The sequence below is a fragment of the Manis pentadactyla genome, chromosome 8 (genome assembly GCF_030020395.1).
Source record: "Manis pentadactyla isolate mManPen7 chromosome 8, mManPen7.hap1, whole genome shotgun sequence".
NCBI lineage: Eukaryota > Metazoa > Chordata > Mammalia > Pholidota > Manidae > Manis > Manis pentadactyla.
Genome location: NC_080026.1, coordinates 45,891,642 through 45,917,993, shown reverse-complemented (window position 1 = coordinate 45,917,993; position 26,352 = coordinate 45,891,642). Strand labels below are relative to the sequence as shown.

Sequence of the window (26,352 nt, the reverse complement as noted above, 5' to 3'; positions counted from 1 at the left end):
CACTTAGATCTGATCCTCTTTTCCTAACCTGGGTTTTGCCGCAATTGGCAGGGGCCCCAACAACGCCCTGATCATCTTTTCCTTAAAGAATCTTTACCCTACGGGTCCCCATGAGGGTCAATTGATGTTCTCCAAGGGGGCAAGAGCTCCCGGGACTCGTAGCTCCCGAAGCCCACCGCGCCCAGCCGGCGCCTGCGCGGGGCGTCGCCATAGCGAGCCAGCCGCCTCTCTGGTCTCGGGTTACACTCTCTATGGTTCAGCAGGGTCGGTGGCGGTAAGGGGAACAGGGAGACCGCACTGCGCAGGCGCCCTGAGCTTTTTTTTTTTTTTTAATCCCTGCACCAAGCGCTTAACCTCATTGGGGTGGAGGAGAAGGCGGCGGCTGTCTGTCCCGCAGCTGCAGCAGTAGCGAATAATGTGGCTGTAAGTAGCCGGGTCGGGCTAGGAGAGTTCGACCCCAGCCCTCGGAGGCCCCTGCCCCTTCCACCGCAGTGGCGGGGGTCGGGTCTAGGTGGGGGCGACGTCCGGCTCTGTCTTCGGCTCTTGGGCGTACTTTGGGGGGAGGGGGCGGCCCTTAGGTGGGAGCCGGACTAGGAGCGGGATGGGAGTGTTGTTTTATCCAGCCAGGAGGTTGCAGATCCCAGGCTGCTTTGCAGAGACAGGAGGGGGGCGGCTGTGGGTCAGCTCGGCTTTGTGTACCCCTCTCTCTTCCTCTTCCAGACCCCACCCGGGCCCCCTTCCAGACCTGAAGACTCCCTGGCCGGGTGATAGAAGCTAGCGAACCTCGAGTCCCTTTTGAGAAGAGCCCGGGATTGCGAGGGGAGGGGGCGAGGAGAGAAACCGACAACTAGTCATCGGCGAGTGATGGGTGTGGAGAAACGACCAGAGGGAACGGGGTGCGGGGGAGGCAGGCAGCCGGGGCTCCCAGCAGGGCCAGACAAAAGCTGAGCGGGCGGTGCGGGATGGGGAGGGTCCTCTTGGTCCCTCGGGCCCGCACAGACCTTCTTTAGGAATCTGGGAAAGCGTACAAGTGCTGAGTTAAGCCTTGTGTAGCCTCCCCAACTTGCCTTTGTTGTGCTTTGGTATTGGCAGAGACGCTCTGACGAAGATGAGTGTGTGATCTTGCACGTTAGCCTGGTTGGGTACAATAGAGCTAATCGAATTTTGCTTTCCATTTTCCCAGCTGCTCGGTGAGTTATAGGGCTTTCCAGGGTCTAACTTACTGCATAATGTTTTTAAAACACATTTTTTTTAAGATAAAAAAAATAGGTGGAGCCCTAAAGCATATTTTACTGCATGTAGGTGAGTTTCTTGTGGAGTTCGTTCATTAAATACCATTTGTAGAGCCCTTGAGCTCTTTAAACATTAATTTGTAGATGTGGCAGCAAGAGCTTAAGATTCTGTGGTCCTTTGGGAGGCAGTGATGCAGAAGAGTTAGAAGCGAGAAATTGTTGCATGCCGCCATGTGCCTTGCACCCTATTTGAGTACCACACTCTGATATGAAATCTGGCTTTAGAAATTGTTGCCTTTATAGCTATTATTTGTGACATTTACGGAGCTCTTGGTACGCGGGATCCTGGGCAGTGGGTTCCTTTTGCTCATCAAGGGGATGGAAGAATGGTAACATTGGTAGAGACCATATAGATAAGAAAAATAACACATGTTCTAGAGCTATGGAGTATTAATTTATATTCTCCCTTTGATTAGAAAGATTTAAAATTTGGTGAACTGTTAGCTTATTCATCTTTGTAAAGTTGTGTATTTACACCTTTGAAGCAACTGTTACTCAAATCTGTTTTGATAATTCATAGTTCATCAGCTAACATGTAGCACTGTTTTAAAGTTTTTATTTTTATGTTAGAGTTTTCAGCCATAGCTTTATATTTTTCCAACCAAAGTTAACCGAAGTCAGAAATCCTTTGAAAAGACCGTTGGTGGAGGTGTCAAATATTGTATCTCCATGTTACAATCTAAGAGGTAAATACAGAAAAGGCCTTTGCTAATCTTCTGCCTTTAATTGGGGTTAGAATTGAAAAACTAGATCTCTTAGTATGTCAGAATTTTGTCCATAGACTGAACTTTATGCAACAGAGGTAACCTTTTTTTGTACTCATAGGAAGCAAAAGTCTGAAGCTTGGCGTTTTATGCTTCAGTAACTACTGTGATACAATCTCCAGTGTGGTTTGGATGATGGGAACCTGCTTTTTATAGAGCAGGATTTCAGATCCTTAAAATAGTTTGACAGGAATGTTGAGAAATGATTGGCCAGAAGAACATTGTTAATTGTTCACATGTGTTGTATTTTGTTTATTAGTTTTGGATTTAGAGTTTTTGTTCCAGTCTTGTTAATTCTATTTTCTTGGCTCAGTCTCACAGCATGTAAGTTGGGTGAGATCGTTTCTTAGGCCTGAGACCTAAATTTATTTTTGAGATTCCATTTGTTCTTAATGATCTTCTACCTCTAAGGTCACAGTTTTTAGATTATTATATAAGACTTTTTATTTTGTAGTACTATTAGTAAATATTATAATCATTTAAGAATTATAAATATTAGGATCAGAGCTGAATTTTAAAACTGCCAGTGTTGATAACTTCAAGTCTGGTTGTCAAATAGTGTAAAGAGTAGACAGTAGCAAAAAACAAATGTTTGAAAACAGAATCATTCCAAAGATTTCCTAGAAAATAAGAGAAGGATCTTGTAGTCTTGGGGAAAAAAAAGCTAAGTGAAGAAATTGATAATTAAGTTTTGGGTTTGTAAAGTGTAATTTAAGAAAGTAAATTAACCTTTCTTTACCCAGTGCAAGCAAGACAACATCCTTAAAATTTGTGTGTTTGACTAAATGATCTCTGAAGGCCTTTTCTTTTTAGCACCAGAATTTATTGAATGTTTCTAGCCTGGCCTGCATGACTGCAGGGCTTTCCTGTATGTTCAGACCATTACTGCTATATCTAATGTTTTTCCTCCCAAGTTTCTTATGGCAGCCCTAATCCACCTCCCTGCTATAGACCCCTCAAGATGTAGCTGCAGTGTGCTTAAATGACTGCATTTCTTCCATAATACCTTTGTTGACTTCCCTCATGTTCCCTGCTTGGAAGTCTGCTCACTCCTTGCTGATTTGTATGGTATCTGTTACCTTTCTCCTTGGAAGGTCTGTTCCTGTGCATTTGCTCTTCTCCAGATCCTTGAGGGCACTGGGAGTTTGTAGAACACTTTGCGGTGCCCACTGTGCTTACTATGGGGATTTACATAACTAGTCACTGTAGAAAGTAGGAAAAAGTAAATGAATGTATCCTCACTTAGAAGTACAGAATTTGAGCCTTGGAACAGCTCTTAGAGGCCCTATAGTCCAAAATCCTACTGTATTTCTCTTTTGTATTCTCGTTATAAGCTGTAATCTGCAGACACGCTTCTCTGTTACTGGGCATGTCTTGGTTGCTTAGAAAGTTATTTTAGACTGTAGCAAATCTTCCCCCTCCTCTTTTACCTGTTGATCTTAATTATACCCCCTGAAGCAACATGAAGTAAGTCTATTTTTTCTCCACATAATAGCCTTTTATTTCTTAGTATGGTCATCAGGCCTTCTCTAGATTTATTGATTAATTAATTTATTAAGCTCTTTCTTTACCAGGTAGACACCAGGTACCATGAGGGGACAGTTGAAAAGACGTGTGTGGTCTCCACACTTCAAGGGCTTTTGGTCTAACAGGGGAGACAGACAAAATGTTATAAATTGATGCAGTTATGCTGGAAGTACATAAACAGCCCTAGATCCTTTGTCCTTCATGGTTTAATAGGATTTCACCATGCTTTCTTTAAGCAATTCTGTTTTGTCAGTGTCCTTTAAATGCACTGTCTGAAATAAAACTATTTGATATGACCTGACCAGATTATACAGCTGCTGTTTTAGGTTAGGAAACTGTATCAAGGATTTTCAAACTGTGTTGTGCTTTCTGGCCCTGCTAGTTACTAGCCCTGTGACTTTGGGCTGTGGGCTAATTAAGTCATCTTTTTGTATTTTAATGATTTCATGTATAAAACATGGGTGAAGGGAGGGCAGTGTTACAGTAGTACCTAAAGGATTGTTGGAAGGATTAAATGAGATGATACATGTAAAGGGCTGAGAATAGTGCCTGGCATATAGTAAGTGGGTATACATGGTATTCCTACTATGTATTCATAGTAAGAGTAATCTTAATAATGTAGTAGTAGTAACAGCAGTAATCAAGACACCAGACTCACTTGCAGGGCTTATTAAAATACAAATGGCCTCGCAGTATTTATTTCTGTCCCCCCAGAGATTTTGGTCAGTTAAGTTGATGTGGGGCCTGGGCAGCAACAGCTTTAACAGTACCCCTGGTGATTCTTAAAACCCCAAAGTTTGAGAACACTAAACTCTGTATGACTTTTGTCAGTGATTGCATTTGCTTTACAAATTAAAAAAGTTACCAAGCAATAGATAATAGATTCCCCTTAAAGATTGTATCAGTGCAGATAAAGGGAAGAGTATGGCCCCAGATCCCAGGCCCCTTGGGAGGCACACCTGTTAATTATCAGTTTGGAGTGTATTTTTCTGAAACTGTAACCCTTTTTTGTAGTTACATATATATGACCAGCTTCATAATAATAGCTGGATTTAAGGGAACAAACCCTAGATTTTCAAGGTACTTCTGTGTTCATGATCTTATTTGCTCCTTTCAAAGCCCTGTGAAGTAAGTGTTGGTGGGGGGATTATCCTGTCAATTTACAGATGAGAAACCAAGACTTGTAAGTTAAATCCCAGGTGGGATAGAACTAGAACTGGGCCTTCTCTTTCTCAGTGTGATGTTTTTTCCATGTGAACTGTCTCTTAGCTATATGATTTTGTTGGCTTGTATTGAAGTTGTGGTTCATAAAGTCTCCTGATCTTTTTGCCATGTGAATAGCTGCCAAACCAGATTTCCTCCTATCTTAAAACAATTTTTTTAAATTGAAGAATATTGACATTAATTTCAGGTATACAATATAGTGATTTGATATTTATATACATTATGAAATGGTCACCACAAGAAGCCTATCTTCCTATCTTTTAGCATGTTTATACTTCTTAAAAAACGTAAATTCAGGGTTTGATAGTTAATGTATCTGTTAAGATTTATCTTGTGAAAAAAAAAATCTAGAACTGGCCTTGTAGCTATCTGCTACCATGGCACTTTTGGGTGAGTTTATCTTCATTTAGGATAGCTTAGGTCATTGACACCACTTTCCACTTGTCTCTATAACTGTTGTCCAGTTGACTTCCCAAGCAGAATCAGTTAAATTTATTTATAGTTTTATTACAATTATGTAGCACTAATATGGAAAGTTGAGAGCCCGGGGATGGGGGAGCCCCCATCAGAGCATCCTAATACAAGTTATTACTTCTTAATGTATCACGCATTGAAGTTGTTCACATGTCCATACTTTTTAGTAAGTAATTTTAGGTCTTGCATGTTTTAGGAATAGTTTCCATGTAATGACATAGTATGCGTCACTTTAATTTTTAATAGCTTTGTCATATTTAAGATGATATGGCACATTTTGGTACACTGGGGTTCCTGATACACAGGAATTTTTTTTTTTGAGATAACATACACTACAACAGTGACTGCCTTTTTGCTTATAGTTTGCTTCTTCTGTGTTGTTTCCTTAGGATAAATTCAAAGAAGTGAGATTATTGGGTGACTTTTGATATAATTGCCTGCCTGCTGACCAGAAGGTTGTACCAGTTAATAATTTTCCCAGCAATCTAAGGATGTACCAGTTTCACAAAACTTTTGCCAACTTCTGGTAATATACTTTACATATACTTTTGTTATTATGACAGGTATAGAGTAGTACATTATTTTTATTTTTTGTTTCTTATATTGTATTTTGAAAAGGAAAAAGCAACAGTGATGGACTTTTAAAAAAATTTTTTATTAAGGTATGATTGATACTCTTAAGAAGGTTTCACATGAAAAAACAATGTGGTTACTACATTACCCATATAATCAAGTCCCCACCCATACCCCAATGCAGTCACTGTCCATCAGTGCAGCAAGTTGCCAGAGATCCACTATGTCCCTTCTCTGTAATACACTGTTCTCCCAGTGATCCCCCACACCATGTGTACTAAACATAATACCCCTTAGTCCCCTTCTCCTTCCCTCCCCACCCGCCCTCCCACACCCCTCCCCTTTGGTAACCAGTAGTTCATTCTTGGAGTCTCTGAGTCTGCTGCCATTTTGTTCCTTCAGTTATTTCTTTGTTCTTATACTCCACAAATGAGGGAAATCATTTGGCATTTGTCTTTCTCCGCTTCACTTATTTCACTGAGCATAATATCCTCCAGCTCCATCCATGCTGTTGCAAATGGTAGGATTTGTTTCTTTCTTATGGCTGAATAGTATTCCCTTGTATATATGTACCACATCTTTATCCATTCATCTACTGATGGACGCTTAGGTTGCTTCCATATCTTGGCTATTGTAAAAAGTGCTGCAATGAACATAGGGGTGCATATGTCTTTTTGAATGTGAGAAGTTGTATTCTTTGGGTATATTCCAAGAAGTGGGAGTTCTGGGTCAAATCGTATTTCTATTTTTAGTTTTTTGAGGAACCTCCATATTGGTTTCCACAATGGTTGAACTAGCTTACATTCCTACCAGCAGTGTAGGAGGGTTCCCCTTTCTGCACATCCTCGCCAACATTTGTTGTTCTTAGTCTTTTCGACACTGGCCATCCTTACTGGTGTGAGGTGATATCTCATTGTGGTTTTAATTTGCATTTCCCCTTATGATTAGTGATGTGGAGCATCTTTTCATGTGTCTGTTGGCCATCTGAATTTCTTCTTTGGAGAATTTTCTCTTCATATCCTCTGCCCATTTGTTAATTGGGTTATTTGCTTTTTGGGTGTTGAGGTGTGTAAGTTCTTTATATATTTTGGATGTTAACCCCTTGTCAGATATGTCATTTACAAATATAGTCTCCCATACTGTAGGATGCCTTTTTGTTTTATTGATGATGTCCTTTGCCGTACAAAAACTTTTTAGTTTGATGTAGTCCCATGAGTTCATTTTTGCTTTTGTTTCCCTTTCTTGAGGAGATGGGTTCAGGAAGAAGTTGCTCATGCTTATATTCAGGAGATGTTTGCCTATGTTGTCTTCTAAGAGCTTTATGGTTTCATAACTTACATTCAAGTCTTTAATCCATTTCGCATCTACTTTTGTGTATGGGGTTAAACAATAATCCAGTTTCATTCTCTTGCATATAGCTGTCCAGTTTTGCCAACACCAGCTGTTGAAGAGGCTGTCATTTCCCCATTGTATGTCCATGGCTCCTTTATCATATATTAATTGACCATATATGGTTGTGTTTATATCAGGGCTCTCTAGTCTCTTCCATTGGTCTATGGGTCTGTTCTTGTGCCAGTACCAAATTGTCTTGATTACTGTGGCTTTGTACTAGAGCTTGAAGTTGGGGAGTGTAATTCCCCCTGCTTTATTCTTCCTTCTCGGGATTGCTTTCGCCATTCGAGGTCTTTTGTCATTCCATATGAATTTGAGGATGATTTTCTCTAGTTTGTTGAAGAATGCTGTTGGTATTTTGATAGAGATTGCATTGAATCTATAGATTGCTTTAGGCAGGATGGCCATTTTGACGATATTAATTCTTCCTATCCATGAGCCTGGGATGTGTTTCCATTTAACAATGATGGACTTTTATATGAACCAACTGTATGTGATTTTTGTTAGATACTACGTGCAGGTGGTCTCTCTCACTTACTTGGTTTCTGCTTTTGTCTTGCATTGCCAAAGCTTTTGCATTTATAGATGGGTATGGAGGAAAATGTACCCTTTGCTTTGTGGGACCATTTGGTCTATTTGTCAACATCAGAATGTAATCTCAAAACACTTTTATGGTCTACTTTCAAGTGTTTCTTTAAACAGTTATGCTCAGGGGCTCTGCCTGAAATATTTAGTAATCAGAATGTCTGGTGGTGGGGGTGAGGTATCTGCCTTTTTAACAGATTTCCCAAATGATTCTGAGGCCACCAGAGTTTGAGAGTTCCCTCAGAACTACCTTCTAGCTACTTTTCTGCTCAGTTTCCTCACAGAGTGTGTCTTTCCTGTGGGTAGAGGCTGACTGTTTTGAGCGGCTGCTCACACATGCTAACAGAGGCCCATTGTATAGAGAGAATGAATTGTGTAGCAGTGCTCTTCCTAATGTAGAGGAGCCGAGTTCATTCTAGGAACAATAAACCAGCCTGTCTAAGAGTCGTTGAAATGCATAAAAATGGCTCCTTCTCTTAAGTATTCTTGTGGTATTGGTGGCTGTATTTTATTTTAGTTCTGATAGGTCCTAGAGGTGATCAGATCCAAGCCATGTCCTGTTCAGCCTTTGGTTGGCCAGCAGGTGGCACATAGACTTACTGTCACAATGGCAATGGCCATCATGGATTGAGCACCCAGCATTGCCCGGGTACTAGCCTGGGTGCTATAGGTAGACTTTTGCTAATTCTTGCAGCAATATTTAAAGGCAGATGCTATTTTCATTTTGTAATGACAGGAAGTTGAGACTTAGAGAAATGGAATAGCTTGCCCATGGTCACACAGCAGCACAGTAACAGACTGGCTCTCAGATGCTTCAGCTTCCTTTCCATTTATCTCTGTTTCTCATCACAGTTTATTCCTCCTTCATGGAAGGTCAGTGGGCTGCCTTGGGAGAAAGCCTGCTCCTGGCATCCACAGCATCTGGAGATGCCTCCTCACTGGTCAGGAAGGATGTAGAGCTGCAGGCTTCCCACTAGAGTTTCCATGAAGGTTAGATCAGGTGAACTATGTAGTCCTTTTTGGATTTGAGTCGCTGATTTGAAACCTACTTCCAGACAATTCAGATTATTAATGATTTGATAGAAACTTTTTTCCTCTTAATTTAGTTTTTTATTGTGGTAAAAATATATGTAACATAAAATATGACATTTTAACCATTTTTAAGTATACAGTTGAGTGGCATTAAGCACATTCACACTGTTGTGCAAGCATCATCACAGTCTGCTTTGGAATCTTTTCCGTCACTCCAAACAGAAACTCTGTAACTGTTAAGTAATAAATCCCATTCTTTCCTTTCACTCAGTTCCTGGTTAACTCTTAGTCTACTTGTGGACTCTATGAATTTGACTATTTTAGTTTTCATATAAATTGAATCATACAATATTTGTCCTTTTGTGACTGGTTTATTTCACTTAGCTTAATATTTTCAAGAGTCATTCACATTGTAACTTTATCAGACTGTTATTCCTTTTTAATTGCTGAATTAAATACCCATTGTATGGATATACTACATTTTGTTTATCCATCTGTTAACGGAACTTGGGTTGTTTATACTTTTTGACTATTGTAAATAATGCTGCAGTGTACATTGGTTTACAAATTTCAGTTTGCAACTCTGTTTTTAATTCTTTTGGCTATATACTTAAGAGTAGAATTACTGGATCATGTGGTAATTCTGTGTTTAGCTTTTTGAGGAACTGCCAAACTTTTCCATAATGGCTGCACCATTTTAACACTTCCCCACCTTTATTTCTTTCCTTCAGATGGGATACATGGATGTTTGTGTGTGTTACAGCTTTGCTGCTTGACATATGAGAGATACTTAGTAAATGTGAGTTCCTTCATTTCTTTTAATTTTGTATAGTTACTTTTAAGTGATTTGTGTTTCAAAACAGATGGTAAGGACCTTCAGAGTAGGGTATGTATTATATTTTTTTGTTTCCCAATTTATAGTCCTCTTTTGTCCCCTCCTCATTCTAGTGCCCAGTCTAGTACCATGCAAGTGATGTGCTTGGCTTTTATTGACTGAACTGTAAAGCTAAATGTAGACCTTTGTGAATATATTTGAGTGATTGCAGAAAATTCTCCTTTAAAGAGAGTTGATCAGTATATTATAAAGTTCTCCAAGATTTTTAATTCAGGTCCTTTTAAGCCATTTTCCCAAATGTGAGGATTGATAGTAGTATCTAGGTCTTTCAAATACATAACTAATGTTTTTGTATGTGATGTAAGATATTTGGACAAACCTCCAGTTGCATAAGATGGGGTTCATTTCATGGATAACTAAAAAGTTTTTTACTTGTTATTTAAGGTTATGAGTTTTAAATTGGGGTGATTTATTTTAGGAGTGATTTTGTATGTTTAGACACCTTACCTTTTCATTTTTGACAAAAATTGTGACTTTGTCATAAAAGTGTATTTTCTAACAAAAAATCAAGTATCATTAGAAAATTCTTTTTTGCCTAGAAATCCCAAAAGTTAACTAGTGAAGATCTTTCTCTCTGGGTCCATATTAGCAGATTTCCCTCCATCCCTCTCTTCAGTGTTGAGTAGAATCTAGTGTTACTTGCCCGAAGTGATCAGATTGCCTTTGGGAGTCCACTTTGTAATCTACCGTCCAGATGTCCATGAAGGGAAGGCTCAGTCTCTGGTGTTTTGTTTTCCAGTAGGTTTTGATTCCTAAGTAGGTATTTCTTAGTATCTTGTTTTATAAACACTTTATCATAGGAGATGATACTGGTTATTAATCTATTGTTTGTTTTAACATATCCTTATTATTAATAGTGAAAACAAAGAAAGGAATTATTTTATTCCTATATTTTCCAGTTCCAAGCAATGTAAATCAGAGAAGCCAGAGCAAATTCAGTATTTCATATGCTTTCAAGATAATTGTAAGCCACCAAAGTGATTCAGCAAGAGCTTGAACTATCCTAGGAGGAAAAATGGTTTATGCTGGGGAAAGTAAGAAGGAAAGATGCTCTTTTCTTCTACTATGTCTGGCCCTATTTATGGGGAAGTTACGCATAACTTCCCCATAAATAAGTATATTTATTTATGAGGGGTAGTATATAGCTATGTCTATATACACAAAGTTTGACTCAAGAAGTGTTTTTATCACTTACTGTATCACTCTCCAGACATGGGACCCTATTCTCAGGAGGATGGTCCTTTAAAAAGAGCGCTGTCAATGCCACATTACCCTTTGTGGAGCTGATTGGGGCTAATAGGTGTGGCATTTTAGCCTAATGCTGATTGATTTTACTTATTGGTAGTGATTGGCATGCCTCGTAGATTACCTGTGGCCTGTGACTGCATTTTTAAAGTGAAGATAATGGGAAAAGCTTCCCTTTCTCTCATTATTTTCAGAACTTGGAGTCGATTTCTGAAATTGCCCAAGAAGCATGTATTCGGAAAAAGAAACAGAAACAATACATAGCTGAATTATACAGCAATAATTTTCTGGAGTCAGGAAATAATGATTAAGCTCTGGAAGATATGGAACATTTCATAATCATTTGAGTACTTGACCTCTTTTGGATCTAGCAGAGGGCATGCAGAAAGGCTGTGTATAAGCATTAATGGGAAGTGGACCTAAAAACACAGAGCCTTTGATGAGAACTGTGGCCGTTAGAGTAGAGTTATTCTAGGGTGTATCGTGGGTGACTAGTGGGGAATGAACACACAAAGTACCTACGTCAGAATCTTCATTCAACAGCCTCACTACTGTGCCTGAGGACAGAGAGGCTCTCAGCCCTGTTCCCAAAGAGCTCCACCCTAAGAAGGCAACTAGACAAGGGAGGAGGTGGCTGTGATTCCTGCTTAGGTGTGCTGCTGTGCGGAGGTGAAGGGGAGGGTTGCCCTGTATGGTCTGGGTGGGGAAGCCATGCGCCCTCTTCCTGTTCTGACCTGAAGGATATGAGGTCCTGAACTAGGGACCTCCTTGTTGCCTTCCACTTAACAAGAGAGCTGTGTTGGCTGGGGACCTTGCATGTGACTATGGGACATGGAGCCTCCGTCTTGGCCATATTAATGCCATGGTCTAATTTTGTGAAGTGGCCACAGACAAGAGCTAAGAAATCACCCTTGCTGAGAGAAGGCTGTTTAATATCTTGCAGGGAGCTGTAGGTCTATATAAAATCAGGACCTCTTCTGTTTTCAGAACTTCACTTGAATCATCAACTGATCAGTGATTCAATTTTGGGATTTTGAGGTGGGGTGGTTAGACATTGTGCTTTTGGGAGACTGGTTGCTATTGCGATTGCTTCTTGATAGTGATGGCGTTATTGAAATTGTATAATTCTTACTGTAGTCACAAGCTTATTACATGCATATTGGCTGTAAGATGTTTTTGAAAAGATACCTAGGGGATATTCTTGTGTTTCCTTTTTATTATGAGTGAATTTAAATCTGTTGTAGTTATATATGAAGATTCTTCTGATCTTGTTTAATTTATCTGTAAGAGAGAAATAGAACTGCTAGTTAAATGCATTACTTTTTTTATTATAAAAATTTATTTTTTGAACATACATCTACATGATTTAAAATTAAAATTTTCCTTCTATCCTGTTTACTATTGACCCTGCATTTGCTTTTTTTTTCTTTTTTAACTTGATGTATCTTGGAGATCATTCTTTCAGTACATGAAAAGCCTTCCTCATTTTTTAAATGAAGAGTATGGTTGACTAGCATGCCTTTGTGTGACATACCATAATTTACCTTCTATTATTGAGGAACAGTTTTTTCTAGTCTTTTGCATTTATAAACAATGTTACAAAGGATAATCCTGTAACAATGTATTTTGCATGTATGTAAATAAAATTCTGGTAAGTTAATGTTTTGTGTTGAAAGTTGTTTGTCTTTCTTTTGAGAGATATTGCCATATTACCCACCTTTGAAGTTTTTAACAAAACCCAGCCTGCAATATATGAGAATGTTATGGTTAATACAATCAAACATATAATTTTGTAAAAGCATAGGACCCTGTCTTATCCCATGCCATTTTTGAACTAAAATATGGCTATAGTACAGTGTTCAAACATGAGTTGGGTTCTTGTCTTTGCTTTCCTGTTTTTAACTTTGCAAGAATTCCATGGCCAGGTGAGGTTCAGAAATAAGCTCTGTTTCCTTATAGGTGTTACCAGTGCTGCCTTCTAGAGATGAGTACCAGAGATGGACACTTTGCTGAATAACCAGCTCTTTGTACAGTTTTCAATTCTTGTTGTAGTAACTGATGATGCCTGTGGTTTCAGGATTACAGTTTTATTTGACTTTACAAACAACTTTCTGGTATTTACTCGATACAGTATGGTTTAACTAGAAAGACTGTTAACATTTTTTTCAATGTTTTCAAATGTGTACTTCCTTTGAATAGATAATATGTACATGGTTAAAAAGTTTAAAACGTACACCTCTATTGGGTGAAATAGAAGTTTTCCTCCACCCTTTTCTCATTCTTCCACATCTCATTTTCAGAGGCAACCAGCAATTATAGTTTCTTAAATGATTTCCCAGATACTCTGCATTTACAAGGCAGTGTGTGTGTGTGTGGATATCCTGCAGCATTGCTCTGTTAGTACCACTGTTGTTTTTAAAATGTTTTAAAAAAGTGTGTATACACACACACACATACATACATACATACATACATACATAGTGCATTTTCATTGTAGAAAATATAGTGTTGTTTTGGTGTATTTCCTTCATGTGTTTCCTATGCATTTAAAATAAAAGTGACTACCTTTTGTTTTATAAACAAAAATGACATCATAAGCATGATGTTTCCTAGTTTGCTTTTTTAAACTAAACTGATTGTAGATTCTTTGGAGGCCAATAAGAACATACTTTTACTATTCTTTTCAGTGACTGCATAGTATGTTCTTGTTTGGATTGTACTATGATTTCTTCCCCAATTCCATGTTTTTTAAACATTTAGAGTTATGATCCTTAAAATTATTTTCATGAACAGCTGCAGTGAAGAACTTTATGTATGCATTTTAATATACTTGATGAATTATTTCCTTAGATGAATTCTTATGTTGGATTTGTTGGATCAAAACATATATTTAAAGGTTACTGATAGATGTTTAAAGATTGTCTAAGGTAGTTATGAATTTTATTTCCATCGGCAGTGTATTTAAGTGTATTTTATTATGCACAGTTACATTCTTAAGTGATCTTTTTGTTTAAACGTGTGACTAGAATGAGGGCTAGGCCTTTGGTATTAAAAAAAACCATGTTAGTGATGAATAGGAAAGAATAAGTCAGTGTTTGAAAAATTTTGAAGCAGTCAAAACTCGTTTTGGAAACAGCATTTGTATGTGCAGTTTAGTATATACTAGCATAGATAAGGTACAGATCTTTTTGAACTTTTTTCCTGAATCCATCAACTATGACTGTAAAAATGTCATTTTAGATAGCAGTGTTTTGTTATAGTTGATCTGAGAAGTACAGCAAAATTTCCCCAACTTTATATGTAAGCTTAGTGAAGTACAGATTTATAGTCAGTGTACTTGAAATATGGTTTCAGTGGGGTGGGTAGGAAACAATATATGAAGTTTTTTTTTTCAGTGGTTGGTCTTTGTTCAGCTGATGTTCCAAATTCTTTTCCTCTGCCAGCTCACTTAATGTTGCATTGAAAGATTTGAAGTTAAACCTAGGAAGATCAGATTCATCTGTTCAATGAATAAATGAGTCTCTGAAGCCCTCAGTTCAGTTCTCTTTCTTCAGCAAGCACAGGTTTCCATTCATATCACTGAAGGCTCTGTGACTAGGTTTTCCCAGTCCATCAGCTTCTGTATTTTCAGTATGAATCATGCTGGAGCAAGGAATGGAAGCAGCAAAGGGGACGGTTTGGGCAGTAGGGGACGGTGAGCAAAGCCTGTGCTTCTGTGCCTATGCATGCCCAGGACAGAGCTTTGCCAAGGGTGCCCTAAGGTTCGTTTCCCTGTCCCTGTTCACTAAGGAGTCACCAGAGAAGCAGATAGCCTTAAAGAAAAGCACCTTACTGGCAGTGTTGAAATAGATTGTTCACTTGTCTTTCTCACCTGAGCAAGTGTAGAACTTGAAGGCAATGCCTGGCAGATTAGGCAGGCTTAGGTATTCAGTGAACTCGGGAGACTGGGACCAAGACCCTGTCCACATCATTTGCATCCTTTCACTTTTTTCTTCTTTTCATTTTGGAATAATTATAGTTCCACATGCAGTTGCAAAAATAGTGCAGAGAATTTCTGTTTACTTTTCAGTTAGTTTCCCCTGAAGGTTTATGCATTAACCCTTTTTTCTCTCTCTTTTTCCTATTTTGATCATTCCTTTGGCTTGCTGTTGGTGTCTGTGGAAGGAACTGAGCCCTCTGATTGCCAGTCACTCTCCTCGGGTTTGTTATGGGAATGCCTGTGGTTCTTCCCCTGCATTTGCTCTTTATGGAGCGCTTGCTCAGTGTGTAGTGTGGTGCCGGGTACACGTCGCCTCTCTGTTGAGGATCTTCTGCTCATATTTTGGGAACATTCAGTATGGTGGATATATCCTCTCTTGTATATCTTTTTTCCAAGTCATATATACATGTCTAAAGTACTCAGAGACCTGTGTGTATTGGTGAGAAGCAGCCCCTGTGACTTGGTGGAAATAGCCCTGGATTTGTCATTAATAGCACAGGTTCAAATCTTGGTTCTGTTTCATAGTTGATGTGTGACCCTGGAAGTCACTCTGCTTCTGAATCTGTTTCCTCTCCTGAAAATAGGCATGGTAATAACAATCTTATAGAGGTTTAGCTGGGGGATAAAGGAAGTTGTATTTGAATAATCACTTAGTGAATTGGAAAGTGCTGTTTCAAATGTGAAGTAGCCATGCTTATTGTACATTGAAATGAAGGCCAAACTTTAAAGTGCTGCTGTATCACTTTACAGTTTTATTCAGGAACAGACTACTCTCCTGCTTTTATATCCCAAGCCTTCTTACTCCTTTCTTCACATTGAATAACCAGAACTTAATAGGATTTTTTTTTCAACTGGGTGTAACCCAATTCCCTTGAGAAATTTGGGATGGCCATGTCAGCTGTCATGCTATCAAATGACATATCAGATGCTGTACTCTCCCCTTATTCACCTATGTCTGGGGATTTCATGTTTCAGAACCTCCTAGAACATCTCATGAGGGTATGTATGAAGTTTTCTGCTTACTTTTTTAGCAGGCCTCACTCTTAGAAACCATCTCTTAATATGGTGCTAGAAACTGGGATTTTTAATTTTGAAGGGGAGACTTGATATATAACATGGAGTAAATGGTATGAAAACTGGGGATAACATGAAAAATTTAAGTTTAGATCATTGACAATTTTTTTTCTTAAACATGGTCTAGATGCAGACAGAGTCCTTAATCATTAAGGGACAGACATGTACAGAACACTGCACCTAATAATAATAGAATACATGTTGTTCTCAAGTGCATGTGGAACATTCTCCAGTAGAGATCATATGTTATGCCATTAAACAAGACTCAGTAAACTTAAAAGTATGTTCTCTTTTATCTCACCAAAGTGAAATGCTATTAGACATCAGTAACAGAGGGAAATTGGGAAAATTGACACACTCCTGAATCACCAATGGGTAAAAGAGGAAGTCACAAAGAAAATTAGAAAATATTCTGATGTTTGAAAACAAAAACATAATGCACCATGGTAGTTATGGTTGCACAGTATGTAAAGGTATTTCATGCTGCTGAACTGTATACTTAAAAGTGGTTAAAATCATAAATCTTACGTATGTTTTACCACAATTAAAAAAAAACTCTGCTGTTCACTCATAGTTCAACAGTAAATGTTTATTGAGTGCCTGCTGTGCTTCATGCAAAAAATAAAACAACATAACGTAACTTAGGGTGTACAGCAAAGGCAGTGTTCAGAGGAAAAGTTACAGTTTTAAATGTTAAAAAAGAAGATCTTAAATCAGTAACCTGAAGTTCTATCTTTAGAAATTAGTAAGAGAAAAACAAACTAAGCCAGAATGCAAGCAGAAGAAAGGTTAAAAATATAAAGACTAGATAAGAAAGAAATGAAGTAGAGAAAAAAAGTAGAGGAAGTCAATAGACCAAAAATTGAAAAGATAAACAAAATTGACAAACCTTAAGCTAGACTGCTCAAGAAAAACAGGAACAAGACTCAAATAATAGAATCAGGAGTGAAAGAGAGGATGTTACTATTGATTTTATCAGAATAAGAAGCATTATAAAGAAATACAAGGAACAGTTCTATTCCAACAAATTAAACAACCTAGATGAAATGTAGGCATACCTAGAAAGACACTACTGAGATTGACTCAAGAAAAAACAGAAAATCTAGACCAACAAGTAAAGAGATAGAATTAAAGCCAAAAAACATGCCATAAAAAGAGTCCAGGCTCAGATGACTTCACATTAGGTGATTCTGTCAAATCCACCAAACTGTGAATTTTTCACAAATTCAAAATAAAGAGGAGGATGGAATGCTTTGCAGTTCATCCTTTGATGGTGTTATTACTCTATTAACAAAATCATACAAAGGTAACACAAGAAAAGAAAATTACAGGCCAGTATACTTTATGAATATAGATGCTGAAAGTTTTCAACAAATACCAGCAAACTGAGTCTAGCACTGTATCAGAAGGATTATACAGTTGACCATTGAACAAGAAGGGTTTGAACTGCATGGGCCCATTTCTACACAGATGTTTTTCAATAAATCTATTGAAAATTTGGAGAGATTGATTCAAGATGGCGGCATGAGAGGTGAGAAAGAGAACTCCTCTCAAAACCACATACTATAAGAAAATATAGTTAATACAACTAATCCTAAAACAGCAACAGGAAAGAAGGCTGCACCAGACTGCATACACCTGGAGAATAGAGCAGACCTCACAAAACGGTAATGAACCAAAGCCTTGATCCCACGGGACCCAAGCCCTTCCCCTGCCCCAGATCGCCAGCAGGAGGAAGAGAAACAGAGCAGGGAGGGGGTGGAAGCCTAAGACTGCTGAACACTCAGCACTGGAGATATGCTTTGGAGCACAAACCTACATTATGTGGTGCTCTGGAGGTTGGTGGGGTTGGGGAGTTGGGACATGTGGAGTGCTTCAGAGACTGAGATTCCAGCTGTTTGTGGAGGGCGGGGATCCACATCTGGCTACTCTGGGACAAAGGAAAGGTGGGCAGTCTGAGAGGCTTCCTAGGAGTGAGAGGGTTGGTGATGGGGTGGGCATTGCACAGACTTTGCTGCTGGGGAGAACGCATAGGTGGACAAGGTTGTCTGGGCATGCTCTACCCAGCAGGTTGAGAACTTAGAGGAGCTTCAGGCTCTCCATCCCCGTGGCTGGCTACTCAGCTCTGAGGCTCCCCAATGTGACACACAGCCTGCTGCTCCTTCCTCTTGGGCTGCTTGCACTGGTTTGCAAACCTGAAGTCACTGTGCTGGCATGAGGCCAGCCAGAGGGAGGCCCCCCTACAACAGCTAAAGACGTAAAGCACAGAGGGTTACACCTGTGTGCTCGGCCCACTGGCTCTGACACTGGAGACAGGCACTGAAGCCAGGAATCAGGAAACAGATCTTTCCTCCCATCAGGCACCAGTGCCACTCCCCTGTGACCCCCAACCTCACTCCAGGGGCTGAGTAGCTCCAGAGACTAGAGTTTCTGGGCACTAGAGGGCGCCACATAGAAATATGAAACATCAGAGAAACCTGGTTCAGACCAATATCAAACCCGAGAAAAAGTGCCAAATGAAACTGAACTCATCAATCTGCCTGAAAGAGAGTACAAAATAAAAATCATAAACATGCTCATGGAGGTACAGAAAAAAATTCAAGAACTCAGGGATGAATTTAGGACAGAGATTCAATCATTAAGAAATTCCATATCTGAAATGAAACATACAATGGAGGGATTTAAAAGCAGATTAGATGTAGTAGAAGAGATGGTAAACGGAATGGAAATTAGAGAAGAGCAATACAAAGAAGGTGAGGCCCTGAGAGAAAAAAGGATCTCTTAAGAATGAAAGGATATTGAGAGAACTGTGTGACCAATCCATATGGACCAATATTCACATTATAGGGGAACCAGAAGAAGAACAGAGAGAAACAGGGATAGAAAGTGTCATTGAGGAGGTAATTGCTGAAAACATCCCCAATCTGGGGAAGGAGATAGTCTCTCAGGCCATGGAGGTGCACAGATCTCCCAACACAAGAGACCCAATCAAGACATATAAAAATTAAAATGGCAAAGATCAAGGATAAAGACAGACTTGTAAAAACCAGCTAGAGAGAAAAATGATCACCTATAAAGGAAAACCCATTAGGCTATCATCAGACTTCTCAACAGAAACCTTACAGGCCAGAAGGGAGTGGCCTCATATATCTAATGCAATGAAACAGAAGGGCCTTGAGCCAAGAATGCTCTACCTGGCAAGGTTATTTAAATTTGAAGGAGGGATTAAACAGTTTTCAGATAAGCAAAAGCTCAGAGAATTTATATCCCACGAACCACCTCTACAGTGCATTTTGGAGGGACTGCTACAGATGGAAGTATTCCTAAGGCTAAATAGCTGTCACCAGGGGAAATAAAATGACAGCAAAGTAGAACAATTAATTATTAAGCAGATGAAAAATCAAATGAACTACCACCAAAGTCAATCAAGGCATAGACAAAGAGTACAGAATATGATACCAAATATATAAAAAATGGAGAAGGAAGAAAAAGGAGGGGAAAAAATAACCTTTAGTTTGTGTTTGTAATAGCATACAAAGTGAGTTAAATTAGACTGTGAAATAGCAAGGGAATTACCATAGAACCTTTGGTAACCACGAATCTAAAGCCTGCAATGGCAATAAGTACATACCTATCGGTCGATAATCACCCTTAAGATAAATGGTCTGAATGCACCAATCAAAAGACATAGAGTACTAGGATGGATAAAAAAACAAGACACGTCTGTATGCTGCCTACAAGAGACTCACTTCAAACCCAAAGACATACACAGACTGAAAGTAAAGGGATGGAAAAGGATATTTCATGCAATTAGTAGGGAGAAAAAAGCAGGAGTTGTAGTACTTGTATCTGACAAAATAGACTTCAAAACAAAGAAAGTAACGAGACAACGAAGGACATTACATAATGATAAAGAGGTCAGTCCAACAAGAGGATATAACTATTATAAATATCTGTGCACCCAACACAGGAGCACCTACATATGTGAAACAAATACTAACAGAATTAAAGGAGGAAATAGAATTGCATTGCATTCATTTTAGGAGACTTGAACACAACACTCACTCCAAAGGACAGATCAACCAAACAGAAAATAAGTAAAGAGATAGAGGCACTGAACAATGAATTAGAACAGATGGACTTAATGGACATCTACAAACACTCCATCCAAAAGCAATAGGATACACATTCTTCTCAAGTGCATATGGAACATTTTCAAGAATAGCTCATATACTAGGCCACAAAAAGAGCCTCAGTAAATTAAAAAAGATTCAGATTGTACCAACCAGCTTCTCAGATCACAAAGGTATGAAACTAGAAATAAATTACACAAAGAAAATGAAAAAGGCCACAAACACATGGAGGCTTAATAACATGCTCCTAAATAATCAATGGATCAATGACCAAATAAAAACAGAGATCAAGCAATATATGGAGACAAATGACAACAGTAATTCAACACCGCAAAATCTGTGGGACACAGCGAAGGCCAAGCTAAGAGGGAAGTATGTTGCAATACACGCCTACCTGAGGAAAAAACAATCCCAAATGAACAGTCTCAACTCAAAATTAACAAAAATGGAAAAGGAAGAACAAATGAGGCCCAAAGTCAGTATAAACAGGGACATAATTAAGATTAAAGCATAAATAAATAAAATCGAGAAGAATAAAGCAGTAGAGAGAATCAATGAAAACAGGAGCTGATTCTTTGAGAAAATAAACAAAATAGATAAACCCCCAGCCAGACTTATTAAGAAAAAAGAAGTCTATACACATAAACAGAATCAAAAGTGAGAAAGGAAAAATCACTATGGACACCACAGACAGACAAAGAATTATGAGAGAATACTATGAAAAATTATATAGAAACAAACTGGATAACCTAGAAGAAATGGACGACTTTCTATAAAAATACAACCTTCCAAGACTAACCCAGGAAGAAACAGAACTTCTAAACAGACCAGTTACCAGCAGTGAAATTGAATCGGTAATCAAAAAACTACCCAAGAACAAAGTCCCCGGACCAGATGGATTCACCGCTGAATTTTCTCAGACAGTTAGATAAGACATAATACCCACTCTCCTTAAAGTTTTCAAGAAAATAGAAGAGGAAGGAACACTTCCAAACACATCCTATGAAGCCAGCATCACTCTAATACCAAAACCAAGCAAAGACATCACAAAGAAAGAAAACTACAGACCAATATCCCTGATGAACATAGATGCAAAAATACTCAAGAAAATATTTGCAAACCGAATTCAAAAATGCACCAAGAGGATCATACACCATAATCAAGTGTGATTCATCCCAGGGATGCAAGGATGGTACAACATTCGAAAATCCATCAATATCATCCACCACATCAAGAAAAAGAAGGACTAAAACCACATGATTATCTCCATAGATGCTGAAAAAGCATTCGACAAAATTCAACATCCATTCATGATAAAATCTCTCAACAAAATGGGTATCGATGCCAAGTACCTCAACATAATAAAGGCCATATATGACAAACCTGCAGCCAACATTATGCTTAACAGTGTGAAGTTGAAAGCTTTTCCTCTAAGATTGGGAACAAGAAAAGGATGCCCACTCTCCCCACTTTTATTCAACAGAGTTCTAAAAGGCATCCAGATTGGCAAGGAAGAAGTCAGACTGTCCCTGTTCGCATATGACATGATATTGTACATAGAAAACCCTAAAGAATCCACTCCAAAACTACTAGATCTAATATCTGAATTCAGCAAATTTGTGGGACAAAATTAATACACAGAAATCTGTTGTATTGCTATATACTAACAATGAACTAGCAGAAAGAGAAATCAGGAAAAACAGTTCCATTCACAGTTGCATCAAAAAGAATAAAATATCTAGGAATAAACCTAACCAAGGAAGTGAAAGACTTATACTCAGAAAACTACAACACACTCACGAGAGAAATTAAAGAAGAAACCAATAAATGGAAACACATCTCGTGCTCATGTATCGGAAGAATCAGTATTGTCAAAATGGCCATCCTGCCTAAAGTGATGTATAGATTCAATTCAATCCCTATCAAAATGCCAACAGCATTCTTCAAGGAACTAGAGTAAATAGTTCTAAAATTCATATGAAACCACAAAAGACCCCGAAGAGCCAAAGCAATCCTGAGAAGGAAATATAAAGTGGGGGAGTTACATTCCCTGACTTCAGCGTCCTCTACAAAGCCACAGCAATCAAGACAATTTGGTACTGGCACAAGAACAGGCCCATAGACCAAAGGAACAGACTAGAGAGCCTGCATATAAACCCAACCATATGTGGTTAATTAATATATGATAAAGGAGCCATGGATATACAATGGGGAAATGACAGCCTCTTCAACAGCTGGTGTTGGTAAAACTGGACAACTATATGCAAGAGAATGAAAGTGGATTATTGTCTAACCACATACACAAGAGTAAACTGAAAATGGATGAAAGATCTGAGTGTAAGTCATGAAACCATAAAACTCTTAGAAGAAAACATAGGCAAAAATCTCTTGAATATAAACATGAGCAACTTTTTCCTGAACGGTACTCCTCGGGCAAGGGAAACAAAATAAAAAATGAACAAATGGGATGACAGGATGCTAAAAAGCTTCTGCACAGCAAAGAACACTATCTGCAGAACAGAAAGACATCCTACAGTATGGGAGAATACATTTGTAAAAGACATATCTGACAAGGGTTTAACATCCAAAATATCTAAAGAACTCATACACCTCAACACCCAAAAAGTAAATAACCCTATTAAAACATGGGAGAAGGAAATAGGCATTTCTCCAAAGAAGAAATTCGTATGGTGAACAGACGCTCCACATTACTAATTCTCAGGGAAATGCAAATTAAAACCACAATGATATATCACTTCACGCCACTTACGGTGGCCAACATAGAAAAGAATAGGAACAAAAAATGCTGGCGAATATGTGGAGAAAGGGGAACCCTCCTACACTGCTGGTGGGAATGTAAAGTAGTTCAACCATTGTGGAAAGCACTATGGAGGTTTCTCAAAATACTAAAAATAGAAATATCATATGACCCAGGAATTCCACTCCTAGGAATTTATCCCAAGGATGCAATTTCCCAGTCTCAAAAAGACATATGCCCCCTATGTTTATTGCAGCACTATTTACAATAGCCAAGAAATGGAAGCAACCTAAGTGTCCATCAGCAGATGGATGGATAAAGAAGATGTGGTACATATGCACAATGGAGTATTAGTCAGCCATAAGAAGAAAACAAATCCTACCATTTGCAACAACATGAATGGAGTCAGAGGATATTATGCTAAGTGAAATAAGCCAGGTGGAGAAAGACAAGTACCAAATGATTTCACTCATCTGTGGAATAGCAAGAAAACAGCAGCAGACTCACAGAACCCAAGAATGGACTAACAGTTGCCACAGGGAAAGGGACTGGGGATGGGGGTGGGTGGGATGGGTGGGAGAGGGGGAATAAGGGGCATTACGATTCGTACACATAATATAGCGGGGGTGCATGGGGAAGGCAGTATAGCACAGAGAAGACAAGTAGTGATTCTTACTATGCTGATGGACAGTGACTGTAATGGGGTATCTGGTGGGAACTTGATAATGGGCAGAATCTAGTAACCATAATGTTGCTTATGTAATTGTATATTAATGATAAAATAAAAAATACATATATACTGAAAATTTATCGGCGATTTGTGAGAATTTGAAAAAACATTTTCTTTTCTCTAGCTTACTTTATTATGAGAATAGAGTATATACCATACACAAAATAGTTGTTAATTGATTGTTTATGTTGATTCCAGTCAAGAGTAGGCTATTAGTAATTAAGTTTTTGGGGCATCAGAAGTTAAGGTTTTCCACTGTGTGGGGTAGGGAGTTGATACCCCTACCCTTTGTGTTGTTCAAGGGTCGGCTGTACAATGTGATGAATAGAATTTACCGCAGGAATGAAAGACTGGTTTAATGTCTGGAAGTCAATGTACTATGCCATATTAATAGAATAAAGGGCACAACTTATTATTGTCTTAATTGCTGTGGGAAAAGCATTTGACAAGTCCAACATCTTTTCATGATAAAAACACTTAACAAACTAGGAATAGAAGGGAATTTCTTCAGTGTGATGAAGGCCATTTATGAAAACCTGCAGCTAATGTCATATTTGTGACAAAAGATTGAATGCATTCTTTCCAAGATTAAGAACAAGACAAGGATATCCTTTTATGACACTTCTATTCAACATTATACTGGCATTTCTAACCAGGGCAGTGAGGCAGAAAAGTAAATAAAAGGCATCCAGATAAGAAGTAAAACAATCTGTTTGCAGATGACATGAGATTGTATATAGAATATCCTAAGGAATCCAAAATAAAACTATTAGCAATAATAAACGAGTTCAGCAAAGTTATAGGATGTAATATCAATATATAAAAATCAGTTGCATTCTATACACTTATATTGAATAGTCCAAAAGTGAAAGTAAGAAAAAATTTCCACTTACAATAGCATTAAAAACAACCTTGGAGTAAAAAAATGTAAAAATTATATTCTAGAAACTATAAAACATCTTTGGAAGAAATTGAATATCTAAATTAATGGGAAGACATCCTGTGTTTATGGATTGGATGACCAGTATTGTTTAGATATCAATACTCCCCAACCTTTCCTGCAGATTCAACATAGTTCCTGTTAAAATCTCAGCTGCCTATTTAGCAGAAATTGACAAACTGATTTTAAAATTCACATGGAAATATAAGGGACCAAGAATAGGCAAAATAGTCTTGAAAAAGAGGAACAAAGTTAGAGGTCTTTCATAATGTAGGTCTTTCCTAACTTATTATAAAGCAATAGTAATCCCAGCTGTCTAGTACTGGCATAAGTATAGACATATAGATCAGAGGAATAAAATGTAAGTCCAGAAATAAGCTCTTCCATATATAGTCAGTTGATTTTCAACAGGAGTGTGAAGACAACTCCAGGGAGAATATAGTCTTTTCAACAAATGGTGCTGGGACACATGCAAAAGAATGAATTTGGACCCTTTCCTCACTCTGTATATAAATGAACTCAAATTAGTCATAGACCTAAGTGTAAGATCTGAAACTATAGAACTCTTAGAAGAAAACATAGGTGTAAATCTTCATGACCTTGGATTGGGCAGTGGTTTCTTTTTCTTTTATATTGCAGTTAAAACAGACAGTGATTTTTCTTTAGGTACGGCATTTAAAATAAGCAACAAAAGAAAAAAGTCACTAAATCAAACTTCATCAAAATTTAGAACTTTGTTTCAAATAACACCATCAGGAAAATGAAGCACACCCCATAGAAAACAAAAATATTTGCAAATTGTGTATCTGATAAAGGACTTTTATCCAGAATGTATAGAACTCCTAACAGTCAACAATAAAAAGACAACTCAATTGAAAATAAGCAAAGGATTTGATGAGACATTTCTCCAAAGAAGTCCAAATGGCCAACATAAGACCCTGAAAAGAAGCTCGACATTCTTAGTCACTGAGGGAATGCAAATCAAAACCACAGTGGATGCCATTCCTCGCTCACTAGGATGGCTGTAATAAAAGAGATGGGCAGTGTGGCTGTAGATATAGAGAAAATGAAACTGTTGTATGATGTTTGTAGGACTTGTACAGTGGTGTAGTCACTTTGGGAAAAGGTTTTGCAGTTCTTCAGAATTAAAAGACAGTTATCATACACTTTATTCTAGTTAACACTCCTATTTGTATATCAAAGAAAATGGAAAACATGTCCATACAAAACCTGTTCAGGAATGTTCATACCAGCATTACTTATAAAAGCCAAAGAGAAGATACAACCCAAATACCCATCAATGGATAAATGTATGAATGAAATGTGGTATATTTATATGATAGAATATTATTTAGTCATAAAAAGGAGTGAAGTTCTGATAAGTGCTATGACATGGATAAACCTTGAAAATAGTGTGGGGAGTGAAAGGAGCCAGACGCGAAAGGCCACATATTTTATGACTCCATATATGTGAAATGTCCAGAATAGGCAAATCTATTCAGTCAGAAAGTAGATTTTTTGTTTTCATGGGTTTAGGCAACAGGCTTGGAGAGTGAGTGCTAAAGGAGATGGGATTTCATTTTGAGTTGATAACAATGTTATGAAATTAAATAGTGGTGATGGTTGCACAACTTTGTGAATATAATAAAAAACTGCTGAGTTACATACACTTTAAAAGAGTGAATTTAATGTTATGTGAATTACATCTCAATATAGCTGTTACTTAAAAATCATG

The 26,352-nt window shown here is 38.2% G+C and overlaps 1 protein-coding gene across 6 annotated transcripts in view; it reads left to right on the top strand.

Annotated features, from left to right (window-relative positions):
- Positions 1-333: 333 nt before the first annotated feature.
- The window catches only part of CLASP1 (cytoplasmic linker associated protein 1), a 321,777-nt gene continuing 295,758 nt past the window's right edge, over positions 334-26,352 (top strand). For all 6 annotated transcript variants that reach the window (XM_057505720.1, XM_057505716.1, XM_057505718.1 and 3 more), the window contains exons 1-3: positions 334-423; positions 5,671-5,807; positions 9,595-9,662. The gene's annotated coding sequence lies outside the window, so the exon portion shown is untranslated. The remainder of the gene's footprint in view (positions 424-5,670; positions 5,808-9,594; positions 9,663-26,352) is intronic.